Raw genomic sequence first — 14,204 nt, forward strand, 5'->3', positions numbered from 1 at the left:
AGATAAAGTCAATTGACAGTTATGAATACATTTTCATGGAGCCTCATACATATCCCATATACCACAGAATTTCCTATGCAGAAGGCCCTAAATGATAGCATTTCTGAAGTACATATCAAATATTTTTCATTAAAGAGTGCAATACAAAATCATTTCTCATGCGATTATTTTTGTGAAAATAATTCTCATTCACTCGAAAATGTAAAAACAGTAAAAACTATTTTCACAAAAACTTTTCCATACTTATTTTGAGTGTGTATTATTCATTTTATTTAAAATGAATTTGACTGCTCTTGTTAGCTAAACATAAAAAAATTGCTTTGCAATTGAATCTCACTTTTAAATTCATCTGTTACTTCCATTCACTACCAGACAGATATCTTACATTCCCCATTTAAGCAGTGATATAGTTTAAAATATTTATTTGAATATTTTAACACTTACAGAGCATTCTGCTAGAAATACATTATAATTTTTCTTTGCTAGATGATTAATTTTTATTTACTTATGACTTGTATCAAGCTGCTTTGTTTGGATGGAAATGGGAATTCAACAGAAAGGCAGAAACCCTGCACAGGAAAAATATATCAAACATTTCATACTTAAAACTGATCAGCTGAGCAAATTTTACATGCAGGTAATGAATAGAGTTGTAGACCACAAGAAGATAATAAAATTTCAGCTTATTCAATGTCTAAACAGTTGCTCAACTTTGAGCAAGTAATTGAAGAAAATGAAACTAAAAGGAAGAAAACATTTCCTTTGTCTGCTGTCAAAAGCTGTTTAATCTTTTCAACAAACTTCAGATCTGAATGCATAAACAATATACAGCAGCTTTCTTTAGCACCAAACCATCAAGAATAGATTACTTAAATACAAATTCTAAGTATATTTTCTAAACACACAGTGGTAAATCTAAGCCAAAGCACACGTCACCATTTCTTTTTAGGAAAAAAAAGAAAAAAGTTTATGTTAAAACAGAAAGATGTAGGTTATGGAAATAACACCTCATTCTATTTAAGCTTAACACACTAAGATTTTTCTCTTAAGTAGTATGCAGGGCTTCATTGCTTTCAGAACGGATTGTTTTTGCCAATGTTTCTCCTACATCACGGGCAAGGAGCAAATTACGTTGTGAGCTCTGACGAACCCATGAATTTAAAAAGCCCTTTTTAAAAAAGGAAGATAAAATAAACAAGAAGCAGAAATATAGAGCAGACTTAGGATTCTGGGGAAAATTTTTGAATAAAACATCATCATTCTTCTTATACACCTCTTACTTAGATGCCTGCGTGTCAGAGCACTAACATTACTTCTTCATGCACAGAATAAATGATCAGCCAGTAAGACAGGAAGGAGACATGTTATAAATTGGTATTTTCATTTCTGACATGCATATTTGCTCTTCACGCCGGGCTGCCTTTCAGTGACCGTAATCTCTGGAGATGACACTTAACAGCTCAAAATGTAGCTCCTCGTGTTCCTGCAGGAATGTTTTAACTGCTCCTGAAAAAAGCGTAGTTCATTTCCCTTATGAAAAAAAAATAATAATAAAAAAGGAAAAAGTGGAAAATAGGACAAAGGATAAGAGAATCTTGCAATACAAATGAGCCAGTCTGAGCAAATGCTCAAAAATAGCATTATCAGCACAGGGAAGAATAACATGAGAGAAAAACCCATATATTTCCATTGCAAATCTAACTTTAATGACCTCACACACTCCCCCAGCGGTTTGTAGAGATATCATCAGATTTGCATTAGGAGGTGTAAAATCATTCATTAATGCGCACAGAATGTTCCAGATAAAATTCATAGGAATTTCCAGTGCTCTAATGCTAATTAATTCATAGTCATTTTCTGTGACAGAAAGAACCAAGTACAATAGCAAGGTAAGTCAGTTATTTAAATAGTCATTAAGAGGGAAACATTCTTGTGCTTTTACAGAACAAAATCAGGAATGACAGCTTACAGAAAGGAAAAGGGCACCAAGGGAATGCACGGAAAGGAAGAGCTACCTGTTAAGGCATTGTGTCTCTAATTTTGCGCTATCGGCAACGATACAGACTTCAGATAAGGCTAAATGCTTCATGGACACCATCCATTTCTCTTTATTGGTGAACAATTACTAAAAATAATGTAAGTGACAATAAATGGCAGTTTGCTACTAACTAAATGCTACAATATAAATAAATCACTGGGAATAGTTATCAGTGAAGTGAATTAATATTGAACGGAATGGGTAATTGATTAATTAGAACATACGAATTTCTGAGGACGTGCTCATAGATCCATATTTCAAAAGGGAATTAAAATATATTTCTATTATTACCAAAACAAAACTTTAAATGGCACCTGGAAAAAAAAAAAAAAAGACAGAATGTCCTAAAGTCCTAAGGGAAGACAAAAAAATTGTAGCAAAAGGGGTAGTTTAACTTTGACATAGGAATGCTTAGTTGCCATTCCAAAATGAGGTGACAGCTTTGTGGAGCCCCAGTAAACAGAACAAACACTGGTTTCCCTGCCAGCTTCAGCTTCTGCACCGACTTCAGGCACTACTGCAACTTTCTGGCATATTTCACAGCCATATATTTGAGAGTTTTGTATTTAGTCTTGATCTTAGAAATTAACTAACCATTCCCAGGAAGTATGTACTTCAAAAACTAGGTACTGAACCATTACAGACTACTAAAGTCTGGGAAAGCACAAATTCCAAAACGAGTCTTGGGAAACACAAATATATGTTCCTATTCCTTTCTATGGGTAAATCCTCAGTATGTTTTGCAGTATGTGGTTTGATCTCTTTAGAGACTCCAACTTATTGGGAGTGGAGTGTTCCTACCTACCACAAGCCACCTTAGCCGAGCCCCTTGACAATAGTCTCAATGGTGAGAACAGTCAGAAACACATTGCACTGGGTCAACTTTCTGTTACAACTAAGCATCTGTTTTGAGTGAAAAAGACAATATTATTTCTTTTTGTTAAGGGTTTAGCATTACTTAATTACATTATCTGTATAAAGGATCAACAACTTTGTAATTACAAGTGAGTTTCAGATGTCCCTGAGATAATGGACTTTCTACTTTAAAATGCAGAGCAGAATTGCCTTGACTGAACAGCATTAACTTATTTCCCTGGAAATTAGTCATTTCTGTAGATATGAGAGAGGCTTTTCATGTGAGAATGTGGCATACATGTATTGGCACTGTAAATATAAGACATAATAAACTACAACATGCTGCAGCTCATTACAGAAAAAGATGAAAAAAGCCACCAAAATAAATGAAAGAAAACAAGGAAAAGAGAATGTATGCGAAGATGGACGTGTTTATAAATGTAATATTATTTCAGGGAAGCAAACTCAAATAGCTAGAGGAGTGCTAACAAAGTTCTCCTCAACAGCAGTTGTGAGAAATCTGACTGTTTTGACTTGTTTTGCTCATGAGTAATCCAAATGGAATCACGTACAACAGATAGGGGCTTTCCATATCACACTTCTGCTTGACAGTCACCACTTAATCGTATCCTGCTGGCACCTCTGTCTTTCCATTATGGTTCTTCCAAACATGTATAATTTATTTAACTTTGAGGAAAGCAATTCAATATCTAAGCAGCATATTTGTTCTACTGGTTTGTACTTTTCTTCTGCTCTCGCAATATAATCTTTAGAATTGAATATAACTGAAAAAATCTTTGTCTCATTCTCACGCCAATTTTATCTTCTCCCTGATTCATACATATTTGAATGTACATGAAAGCATACTCAGATCCACAAACTACTTTTCTGTTCTAATCACATTGGTTCATGAAACTGCTATACAATAAGCTCAGGATACCTCAGGTCAGCTGAAACCCGTACAAATTAATGAATTTATAAGAGAAAATGCTCTTTGGCAGACATGATTTCAGAAACACAACTCCTGCCAAGGCTGTTCTCTCTCTGCTACATCCTCCCTTTTAAACTTGCACTCATCTCACTGTTTCCAGGGGTAAATTCATGCTAAAAGCGGGAATAAGAAGCAGAGCAGGACATGTGGGAGCGATAACTTTGCCTAGTACCTGGAACTAGGAAACATTTTAAGAAAAGCAATTTTTATGAGCTTCTTACTTGGTTGAAGAAGTGACAATAAATGCATCTGAGCTTCCAGGTGCTTCACTGCAGCCAAGAATCTCTTAACACTCAACCCCCTTTCAGGCCAGAATCCTGTAGGAAACAGTATATCACTGCTGCTCCCCTCCAGCTTCATAAAATGACTTGGTATATTAACACCAGGCTGCTCTGTGAAATATGCAGGATAGTGATCTTATGCAGGACTGTATCTGTCTGTGTTCTTGTTGTTACAGATTCTCCATAAGTGTGTTGGCAGGATAATCCTATTACTTTCCCACAGCAGCAAGTTAGTCTTATATTAACTGTCCTCACATATAGTCTAACACCTTTGTGCAATTGAAACAAATTTGTTGAGGTCAGAAAGGGATTTCTTCTTCTTTCTTGCTTGCCAGTAGATCTGATTGTTCCCAGATAAAAGAGGCACCTTACTGAAATACCCATTCCTGTAGATCTGTTTCAGACTGTTTACCACCCACAAACACGGGGAATGAAAGTTTCTGAGGATGAGTCCCTAGTAGTTCGTATTTCCAATATTTTTCACAGGTTACATTCACAACTGGAGATGAGTAACATGGATGGTTTTATCAACTTACAGCATATGGTTTAATTTCTCCTGCTGCATACTGGGTGGGATAATGCAGTGTGGAAGATGACAGGGACACTTCCTCATTGAAATGTAAATGGGATTTATGCCTGATATTACCTCTCTTAGAGAGCTCTATAAAGTTTAGAGAAAACATGCAAGCATATATAAGAATAGCTTCTCCCATGATTTATTTCAGCTGCTATGCTAGGCTCAGATATTTCCTGATGAGACAATTTCCAGCTCTTCCTTTGATTTGGCTGTCCACGGAAAGTCATCTTTGTCCTGAAAGCCTAGAAAGCCTAGATCAGTTACAATCAGTCTTACTCATTTAACAGGGTTCTAATTTTTTCCATTGGTGGTTTGGATTCAGTGTAGAGGACAAAAGGTTGGCTTACTGTGCACACCAGTAGCAGACTCAGGGTTTGTACCAGACACCTGCTCAATGATTTGGCTCTGATTGTACTCAAGTCCATCTTAGCAAATCTAACTGCTAGATAAACTGTTAAGACACTTCTGCTAAGCAGCCATCCTGACCATAGCTTTAAACAGGCCCAAAGAAAAAACTGAGTAAGAGTCGTAATTTCAAGTCAATAGAAACAACAGCTTCTCTTTGTTATTTCCTCGATACTGAACCATGTCTTTTATACAAATGTTGCTATTAGTATTTCAGAAGCTATCTTAGAAACTATGAATAAAATCTATTGATGAATGAATGAATAAAAAACAGTCAACTTAGCATGCAGAGATGAGAAGGACCATTCAAGCTGGATCTCTCCTGCCTTTTGAGAGACCACAGTTAGTAATGCAAGTTTCTCTTTCTTTTGTACGCAGCTAAAGATGAAAGGGTTTGGGGCACAACACCCAAAACTCTGCTACCATCTCATCAGTCTGTAAAAATAATTGACACCATGCCAGAGTATGCTAGCAAAGGCCTGCTACTAGCTGAGTTAACTGAGTGATTTTTGTTATTTTTTATTCTACTAAAGCCTTCTTATAAGTTAAAATATAGGAGTCCTTATTAGCCACTAGTCAAGTCCAGCCCTTTGCAGGCAGTGGATGCTCACATATGTCATGCAGTCTGCACACTGTCAGGCTCAGAAAGACAGCTTGAAATAATGTGGTGCATTGGGAAGCTAAACTTAGACTTCTGTACTCTCACAGCTAGACTCATTCTTGCCTGTTAGGTAATTTGGTATCTTTATATTCCAGTGAAGTGTGTGCAGCATAAACATATCCACTGAGTCTAGGCTCATTTCCATGATTAGTACATTTCTTAGGCAAAAAGCGCATTTGACATCTTTACTCTGCTACAAGTAGCTGACAGAAGTCAAGGCATTGTCTGAAGAGTGCAGCAGCTCCAAGGAGAACAGAACCCTTGTCATCACCTCTTGAAGGTAAACCATAACATGGTAACATATTGCTATGTAAAGACAAGGCACCATCTATGGGAGAAGGCCCCTCTCTGCGCTGCCTGGTCCAGTATGCTGCACATCTGGACATCTTCAAGAAAGTAAATGGCAGAAACAGGAACACTTCTCCCTGGTATATAGTAGGGGAAAGAGGAAAAGATATAGTCTACACAGAAAAAATCTCTTAAAACATAACAAAATGTGTAGATATTTTCATATTCCTAAAGAAAATATCTTTTAAAGAACATTCTACTTATCTACAATAGAGCACGAACACTGAAATGAAATGAGTTAAATTAAAAATCAGGTGATAACAGAAACAGTATTGGTTTCCTAATCAGTTCTTCATAAAACTGTTTCCAAGTGCACTGGGAGATGGGAGCAAGGAGGGGGAGGAGGTTGCAGAGGTGGCCTCTGAGAGAATTGTAGAACCATAGAGGTCGTCTAGTCCAACTCTACTTGAAGGTATAAGAGGTGGCCCTATGCCAGACACAGCCAGGTCTAGCAGTGTCAGATAGGCAGATGAGGGGGAAGAAAAAAGGGTAGAACAAGCAGTCTGAAAATCAAGGTCAGGAAAGAAGGAAGAGGTGCTCCAAGGTACCAGAGCAGAGGTTGACCTGTAGCCCATGAAGGACCATGCTAGAGCAGATCTCTACACTGCAGTCTCTGGAGTATTCCACAGTGTAGTGGGTGAGTACTTTTTGAAGGAGTATCAGCCCATGGAGGACACATTCTGCAGGAGGCTTTTCTGAAGTAACCGCAGCCTAATTTTCTTCCCTCACCCTGCTGAGGAGAGGGAGAAAGCAAGCAGCTGTGTAGGCATCTAGATGCAGTCCTGGGTCAATGCACCACATCCAATCAACTCAATGCAATATACTTTTGCATGAAAAAAACAACACTGGAAGGACCAGACAGTACCTAACCCCCTTTTCCTTGCACAGAAATACACATAAACACATCTCAGTCTTCTGTCAATAATTCTTCCTCTGAAGTGTGCCCTGCACCACAGGGCATTGGTGCTCACAGAATGGATGTCCAAAACTATCAAAGCTACCACGTGATTTCCTCAGATTTATTTAGATGACCCGGTATCAGAATGTACCCAGTAACCACGAGGATTGGAAATTTACTACAGTAAAAGTATAAATTTTGGAATAGAATGTAGAAGAATCATGGAATCAGTCAGGAAAAGACATTAAAAATCATTGAGTCTGTATGGGAACTGCTGAGTCACGGCCTGAACCTCTGATTGATCACCTGAGGCGAGCCATGAGTCAGCCAGAGGAGCACAGGTGAAGGCAATTCTTCTGTGCTGCTGGAAGGGGTGGAGCTAGGATGCACCCCTCCTAGACCTATTTAAGAGCTGGCTACCAGTGGGGAAGGTTCTCATCTGGAGATCCCTCCTTCTGGTGTTTTGTGGTGTGCCCAGCATAAGGGTAAGCCTTCCATTTTTTCTCTCGTTTATTTTGTGATTGTAACATCTTGGTATCCATTGATTATACAGAGTCCAACCTCAACCTAACCATACTACCCTAACTCTAACAACCCTCTGCTAAATCATGTCCCTGAGCACCACATCCAAACAGCTTTTAAACACATCCAGGAATGGTGACTCGGTCACTAGTACATGTTGACTTTTTTTTTTTTTCTATTGATTTAATGTAGTCACATTGTCTTCTGATTTTCATGAATGAAATGAGCACAAAATTTGACACTTCAGTAATGTTGCATAGTGTACAACACAAACCGTAGAGGCTTGCTTCAAACAGTTATGCGGTAAATCAAAAGTTTCAAATAAGAAAGAAAAACATTATTCCAAGAGACGCTTACCTTCCCTTTAAAAATGCAATTTTTCTCCATCCTTTCTTTATCTACCTTTGGTTTTCAGCCGTTGATTTTGGTGATGTTCTGTAGAGGTCTACAACCTAAGCATGACATTTCATCGACCTTCAGAATTTTATGAGCAAAGGTTTCCAGGGCATACATTTCTTTCTCATTTAGAAACTGTCAATACCTTTGAAATAACACAATGTCTTTATTTTTTTCCTTTTAAAAAAATTATTTATCTATTTACTTATTTATTTATTTATTTTAGGAAAGATTCTACAAAAGCTGTTATGACCGTACTGGCACAGACTGGTAGCACAGACATGAGTATCATCTGGCTGATACAAATTTTATTTCTCTTCAAAGTGTCTTTTTTTTTTTTCTTTCAAGAGATACTGAATATCATAAAATACACATAGTAGTATCACACTGGCCCTAAAAAAAAATCTATTAAAACTTCAGGAAAGGAAGGGATAAATCAATATATCAAATGTAGGAGAATTTTTTTTGTTCAGATATTGCACTAGCAGCAGCCTCCATCTAACACAGAGAAGACTAGAAAACAAGACACGTCTTGCTGTGGAAAATATCTGAAATACCTTGCACGAAGTCTTATCACAAGTCAATAGCCTGGGACCAGATCACTGATAATGAAACACCGATTCCATGCAGAAGTACAGCATGGGGCCATTAATCCCCTCAAATCTCCTGAAGCCATAAGTTTAGATTGGTTTCCAGTGGTTCATAGGCTTGTATTGGCTTTCTACAGGGGAATACATTTCTTCCTCATTAAGCAACTGATATTTCTGCCACCTGAACATTAAAAGTAGTCTGAAGTTAGTATGTTATATAATACAATTTGTATTATATATATATATATATGTATATATATATAAAAAACATTTTTTTGGTGCCATTTTAAGCTTCTCTAAGCTTTTCCGTTCTGAAGGGGTGATAAGGATAATGTCTGCTGTGGTGCTTTGGGACAGAAGGCAATTATCATTCACTCTGAGAAGGAAATCAATTTAGCATTTGTGCAATCCTTCTTAGCAAAGGGAAAACTGGAACTGCTATCTTTATTTGGTACACAGCATTATTTAAGTTTCCCTGGATCAAACTGAGATATTACAATTCTCACTCTTCATTATGTTTCTTTCACTTTGACAGGCTTCAAATATTTTTTTCACGGTAATTCATTAAACAGACTGTTTTTCTTTCCTGTTAGCAAAAAACCAAACATTAACCTTTTCACCTTTCTCCCGAAAGAAAATCTATATATTCACATACTGTGCAGGTAATGCAAAAGGAAGCAAAGTCAAACTGATCTGAAGGATTTTCTGTGTATTCTGAGGAGTATGGAGATTAATTCTTGTTCTAGCTCATGCCCAGTTTTGGATTACTTTAGATATCATGTGTATAAATCAGTTATCAGTAGGAAAGGATTCCAGATATATTTTAACCTATTTCTGATATATCTGAATATGCCCCCATGATATACATCGGTAAATGTTATGTATTATATGTACATTTTATATTTGCAGTATATTTAGAGGAATGGTTCGCACCCTCAAACTGTTTTTTTCTTGTAGAAGTACCCATAGATACTAATTTGACCCTTTTCTAGCATTTGCAGTTGATCAGTCCCACAATCTCTTAATATTCCAATGACTGACTGGGATATTAATGGCCTCTGGGATCACTTTGTTCCCATTTTTTGAAGTTTCTTCAGTGGCTCTGTTCTCCCGGAGGTCTGAGCCACAGAACAAAGCACAGGCTTTTAATAGTGGCCTTATTGGTGGTTTGCATAGTGGTATGACCACTTTGACCAGTGGTCAAAGCCACAACTTGAAAATGAGATCTCATAATGGAGCTATTCTTTCTGCTATTACTAAGCAATCTTCCGAACCACTGTTCTTTAAGAGAGACTCTCCCATTCTGTAGGTATACTCTGTGTTCCTGATTCTGCAGTACACTTTTTCAGTATCAAAACTTATTAGCTGGATGTGACAATTTTGACCCAATTATTCAGATCAACTTGTGATTGTAATCTCTCCTACCCCCTTCGCTACTCTCATATCTCTGTACGTATCATGTGGGCAAAGACTGGGCAAACTTAGCCAGCCACTGGAAACCCGGATAGCTAATATCACATTTCATCATTCATAAAGTTCCTAATGCTCTCAGACACAACAAGGACAAGGACAAATGTGTGATAAATGCTGCTGAGCATTTCCTCACTCATTTTTCCCTAATTTTCATATTCATTGTAGATACAGCTCTTAATTAACTTAATGTGAACCCCATTCATCGCTACTTCAAAACAAGATCTCATGATCTGAAGTCCAATGAACATGAACTTAATAAATAAATAAATGATTCATTATAGTTGCTGTCATCATTCTAACCTATAACTTTGTCAGTGAAAGGAAAGAGGTCTGGGGAACAAGACCTAAGCTTCAAAAAATGATTGCTTGCAGAATTCTACTACTGAGCCTCCAAATCTTTTTTACCCGAGTATCCAATTAACATTTATATTATGTTAAATTGTATTGATGCCAGCCTAAAAACATATAATTATTTTTATCTCTTTGCGCTTTTTCTTCTACCATTTCCAGACTATTTTCTTTAGACATTTGGACATCAGTGTGCTCTAAGGTAATTTTTTAAAATGATAAACTGATTTTAACAAAATTTAACATAGGAATAGATGTCTCATACTAAGTTCTGTTAAGGACTTTGAAAAACAAGAACTAGAGAGGGGTTCAAAGAAATGCTTCCATTTCAGGAGAGGAGAGCAGACTACTCATTTTTATGCCTGAATTTTGAATATTTTGGTGTCTTCAGGCAGTTTTACTCCCAGAGAAGAGGACTAATTAGAAAGCGAATGCATGCCTGGCAGCATCAAATCCACATGGATATATCTTTGAACTAACATCAGCAGACACTGTCTCTTACCCAGCCAAACTCAGAATTATGATGGAGAACTGGGAACGAGGCAGAGAATGAAATGCATAGTGTGGCAGTCTGGGAGCAATGAGGGAAAAATGGAGATAATTTGAGGGCAGTGGTTAAGCACAGGGTGATGTAAGAGATACAGTGCAAGAAGATTATGAAGATATCATGTGTTTATTACTACAGCAGGGACAGTCAGAAATCAGTAGGAAATGTGCCTTCATTATTTTTGCTGTTTGAAGAATCTACAGAATTACATTAATAGGCACACTGCTCTTCTGGAATTCACCTGCTTTTGTTAACAATGAATGCTTCTATGTATAACTGAAACAGAGAAGCTGGAGACAGTATAGCTCGGGCTGGAAACAGAGAACAAAGAGGGCCCTGTAACTAACTGGAACTCAGAGACCCTCAGCCAATTAAAAATCTAGCTATTCCTTAGGAAGCAAGGTTCACAGAAAGCCTTCTGAGACATGCCCACAAACGTGCTGCCAACCAGAGCCAGAACCAACGCCATGACAGTCAAACATAACTTTTCAAGATTTGAAAGGTAATATGGAAACATAGTATGCATTCAGCTTACAGACTATCTATAAAAATACCGAAATAAACAATATTTTAAGATATTGCTACTTAATTTGAAAACTAAGCACTTCATGGTCTGATTATTTACTAGTATATTCTCCTGTTTCTATTGCTGGTTATTTTGGAACAACATGTTATGGACAGTGATAATAGCCTAAATAAGACTAAATGCAGCACTTTTGCAATAAACTAGTCTATCTAAATTATTGTGATTTATTTTCAATTTTAACTTGATTTGGCAGGCAGGAGACAGAGAGACAATTATGTTTAGAATAAGGGCACCTTGTGAACACAAGCTTAGATTTGGTTCTTTATTCTGTATCTAAAACGTAATGTCTATCAAAGTGCTGTAGTGCAAGACAATTTTTGCTTTCTAAGGTACCCAACGTCTCCTCCTTTTCCCACAATATAACCCCATTTGGTTGATGCAGATTTTCCTTCATGTCTTTCTGTCCCTAAAATTCTTCAATATCACCTACCTCCCAAATGTTGCTTGAGACACCTCCCTTTCTTGTCACCTTACCTACCAGACTTTTCACTGACCCTTTTCCCAACATTCCTCATATTTCTTACTTTTTCAGTTTTTCTGTCTCCTTAGATTTATTTTCAGCAGACATGCTCAAGACATACAGGCTCATCTCTTCCCTTTGTGAGCCAAACATTTGGTGTCATCATGGCTGTCTTAGGACAAGGTGCTCAGGCTCATGCTTTCAGATGCAACCTCTTGATGGTCATTTTGGGATCAGCAATGTGTCATAGTCCACCATAAATCCTAGACATAGATCACCTCATTCACATTTCTCTCATCAGCAGGCTCTCCCAGCAACCCACTGCTCTGGTTTCCAGCCCGGATCTAAACACTGACACCTTTTTGATTTTCATCAGGCAATCTTTTCAATCAGCTCATTGGCTTACCTTTATCATAACCAGTTCTCTCAAAATCCTGTTAAACGACCTCTTCTTTGAGGTAAGAAAAAAAAATCAAAAGATTCTCCTACAACTCCATAGGAAATTAATATTCTTGTTAATTTTAAAGGAAGTGTTAGTTTTATTAACTGCTTCATATTTTAACAGGAAGTGTTCTACTGAAGAAAAAAGATTGCTTGTGTGAGTAACTAAAAAACGACTATGGGTATTCACTGCTTCTTACTTTTTTCCTAAGCATTTCTAGTTATCTAGTGCATTTCAAGTAATGTTCTTCTCTTCTGACTAATGTTCCTACTTGCTGAATTTTGCCATCAGAATAACCTCTGCCCTGTGCCTCTATTCCTTTTTAGTATCTCTCTTTTTCACGATGAGGTGATAAAAACCTGAATGCAATAGTCAAGTAACACTTATTTGCTGTCAGATTTATTTTTGTCTGGAAAAATAATAATAATTTACAGTATTCACACTGTACCTGGATCCACGAATTAATAATAACCTAGCATTAAAATAGATAGGTATACGCATGATCTCAATACACCTTATTGTCAGTGAAATTATAACAGTTCATAAGCTACTTCTCTCAAAGGCCTATAGGACGTGTCAGCAATGTTTGTGTGTGCCTACATCCAGATAGTAAAATGCATTATTCCTGTTCCAAGTATAATCCCTATCGATGCTGAAAAGGTGACGAAACTTCCCCACATAGCTCCATTGTATTCCTGTAAGCTCTTCCAAATGAGCAACATATTATCTCTCAGAATGTGAGTATTCCTGTGAATGGGACATTTCAATAATGCAGGTATAACACTTTTTGTCAAAATATTTTAGTATTCTTTATAGTCATTTCATTGTTCTCAAAATAGCTCATGAGGCATGTCAGTATGACATCCATTTCCCTGCTGGATGAACAAAGGAAAGAAAAAATGGAATGATCTGTCTAAAATATCAATGTACAAAGCCATTTGAGGAGGGGGAACCCAGGAGTTCTTAAGCAGAATCTACTACCCTAACCACAAGGGTCATGCTTCAGGGGCACCTCACTACCATTTTGCAGCAAATTCCTTGCCCAAAATTTCAGACAACAAATGAGCTGTCTTCATTGGTATGATGCTTATCAGGAGAGTTGAACACTATTGTTCACGAACCAGCAGAACAATCTGTGCTTGCACCGCAAAAGTTAGTTTATCAGCATAGATTTGGATCTTCAGAAGCCTGTTTCCTGAGCAATTAGGCTACCAAATAGATAAGCAGCTTGTTTTTTAGGAAGCTGTTGCCAGCTGAGTTCCATTCAATCTATCAAAAGAAAGTGGTCATAAAAAATAAGTCAAAGCAAAAAGGAGAAAATGTTTTCAAATTAGCCTTCAGCCATACTGGGCAATAACAGGGATCTCATTCTTAGAAGCCTAATTCCCCTGGGTAGAACAATTACAACTCAAAAAGACCTCAACCAGCTATTCTCAAGAGCTACATAAATAAAACCATTTTGTCAGATTATCAGCTTTACGTGATCTGTATTAGAAAGTTTGTTACTTAGCACCTCGCTGCCTCTCACCTGAGGCAGAGTTCAGCCACTACTTCTGAAGATGTTGAGAAGGCCTACCCCAAACATAGGCTCACGTTTGGGTAGAGAGGAACTTTTGGGTGAGTACAATACAGCTTTTCCAAACTTAGATGCCTTTCATGAGATTATTAAAGTGGTGATAGATTTGGTCAAGACTTCACATTTCTGCAAACAGACCTCTTGGTGGTTTTCATGTTACTTCACAGCAGTAACTGTTAGATGAACAAATTCCTTTCAGTTTGGTTTTAC

General features: G+C 37.3%; 1 protein-coding gene across 2 annotated transcripts in view; it reads right to left on the bottom strand.

The window, feature by feature from the left end:
• Nucleotides 1-14,204, bottom strand: part of XKR4 (XK related 4) — a 227,766-nt gene that overhangs the window by 14,895 nt on the left and 198,667 nt on the right. The window lies entirely within an intron of this gene.

The sequence above is a fragment of the Lagopus muta genome, chromosome 3 (assembly GCF_023343835.1).
Source record: "Lagopus muta isolate bLagMut1 chromosome 3, bLagMut1 primary, whole genome shotgun sequence".
Taxonomy (NCBI): Eukaryota; Metazoa; Chordata; class Aves; order Galliformes; family Phasianidae; genus Lagopus; species Lagopus muta.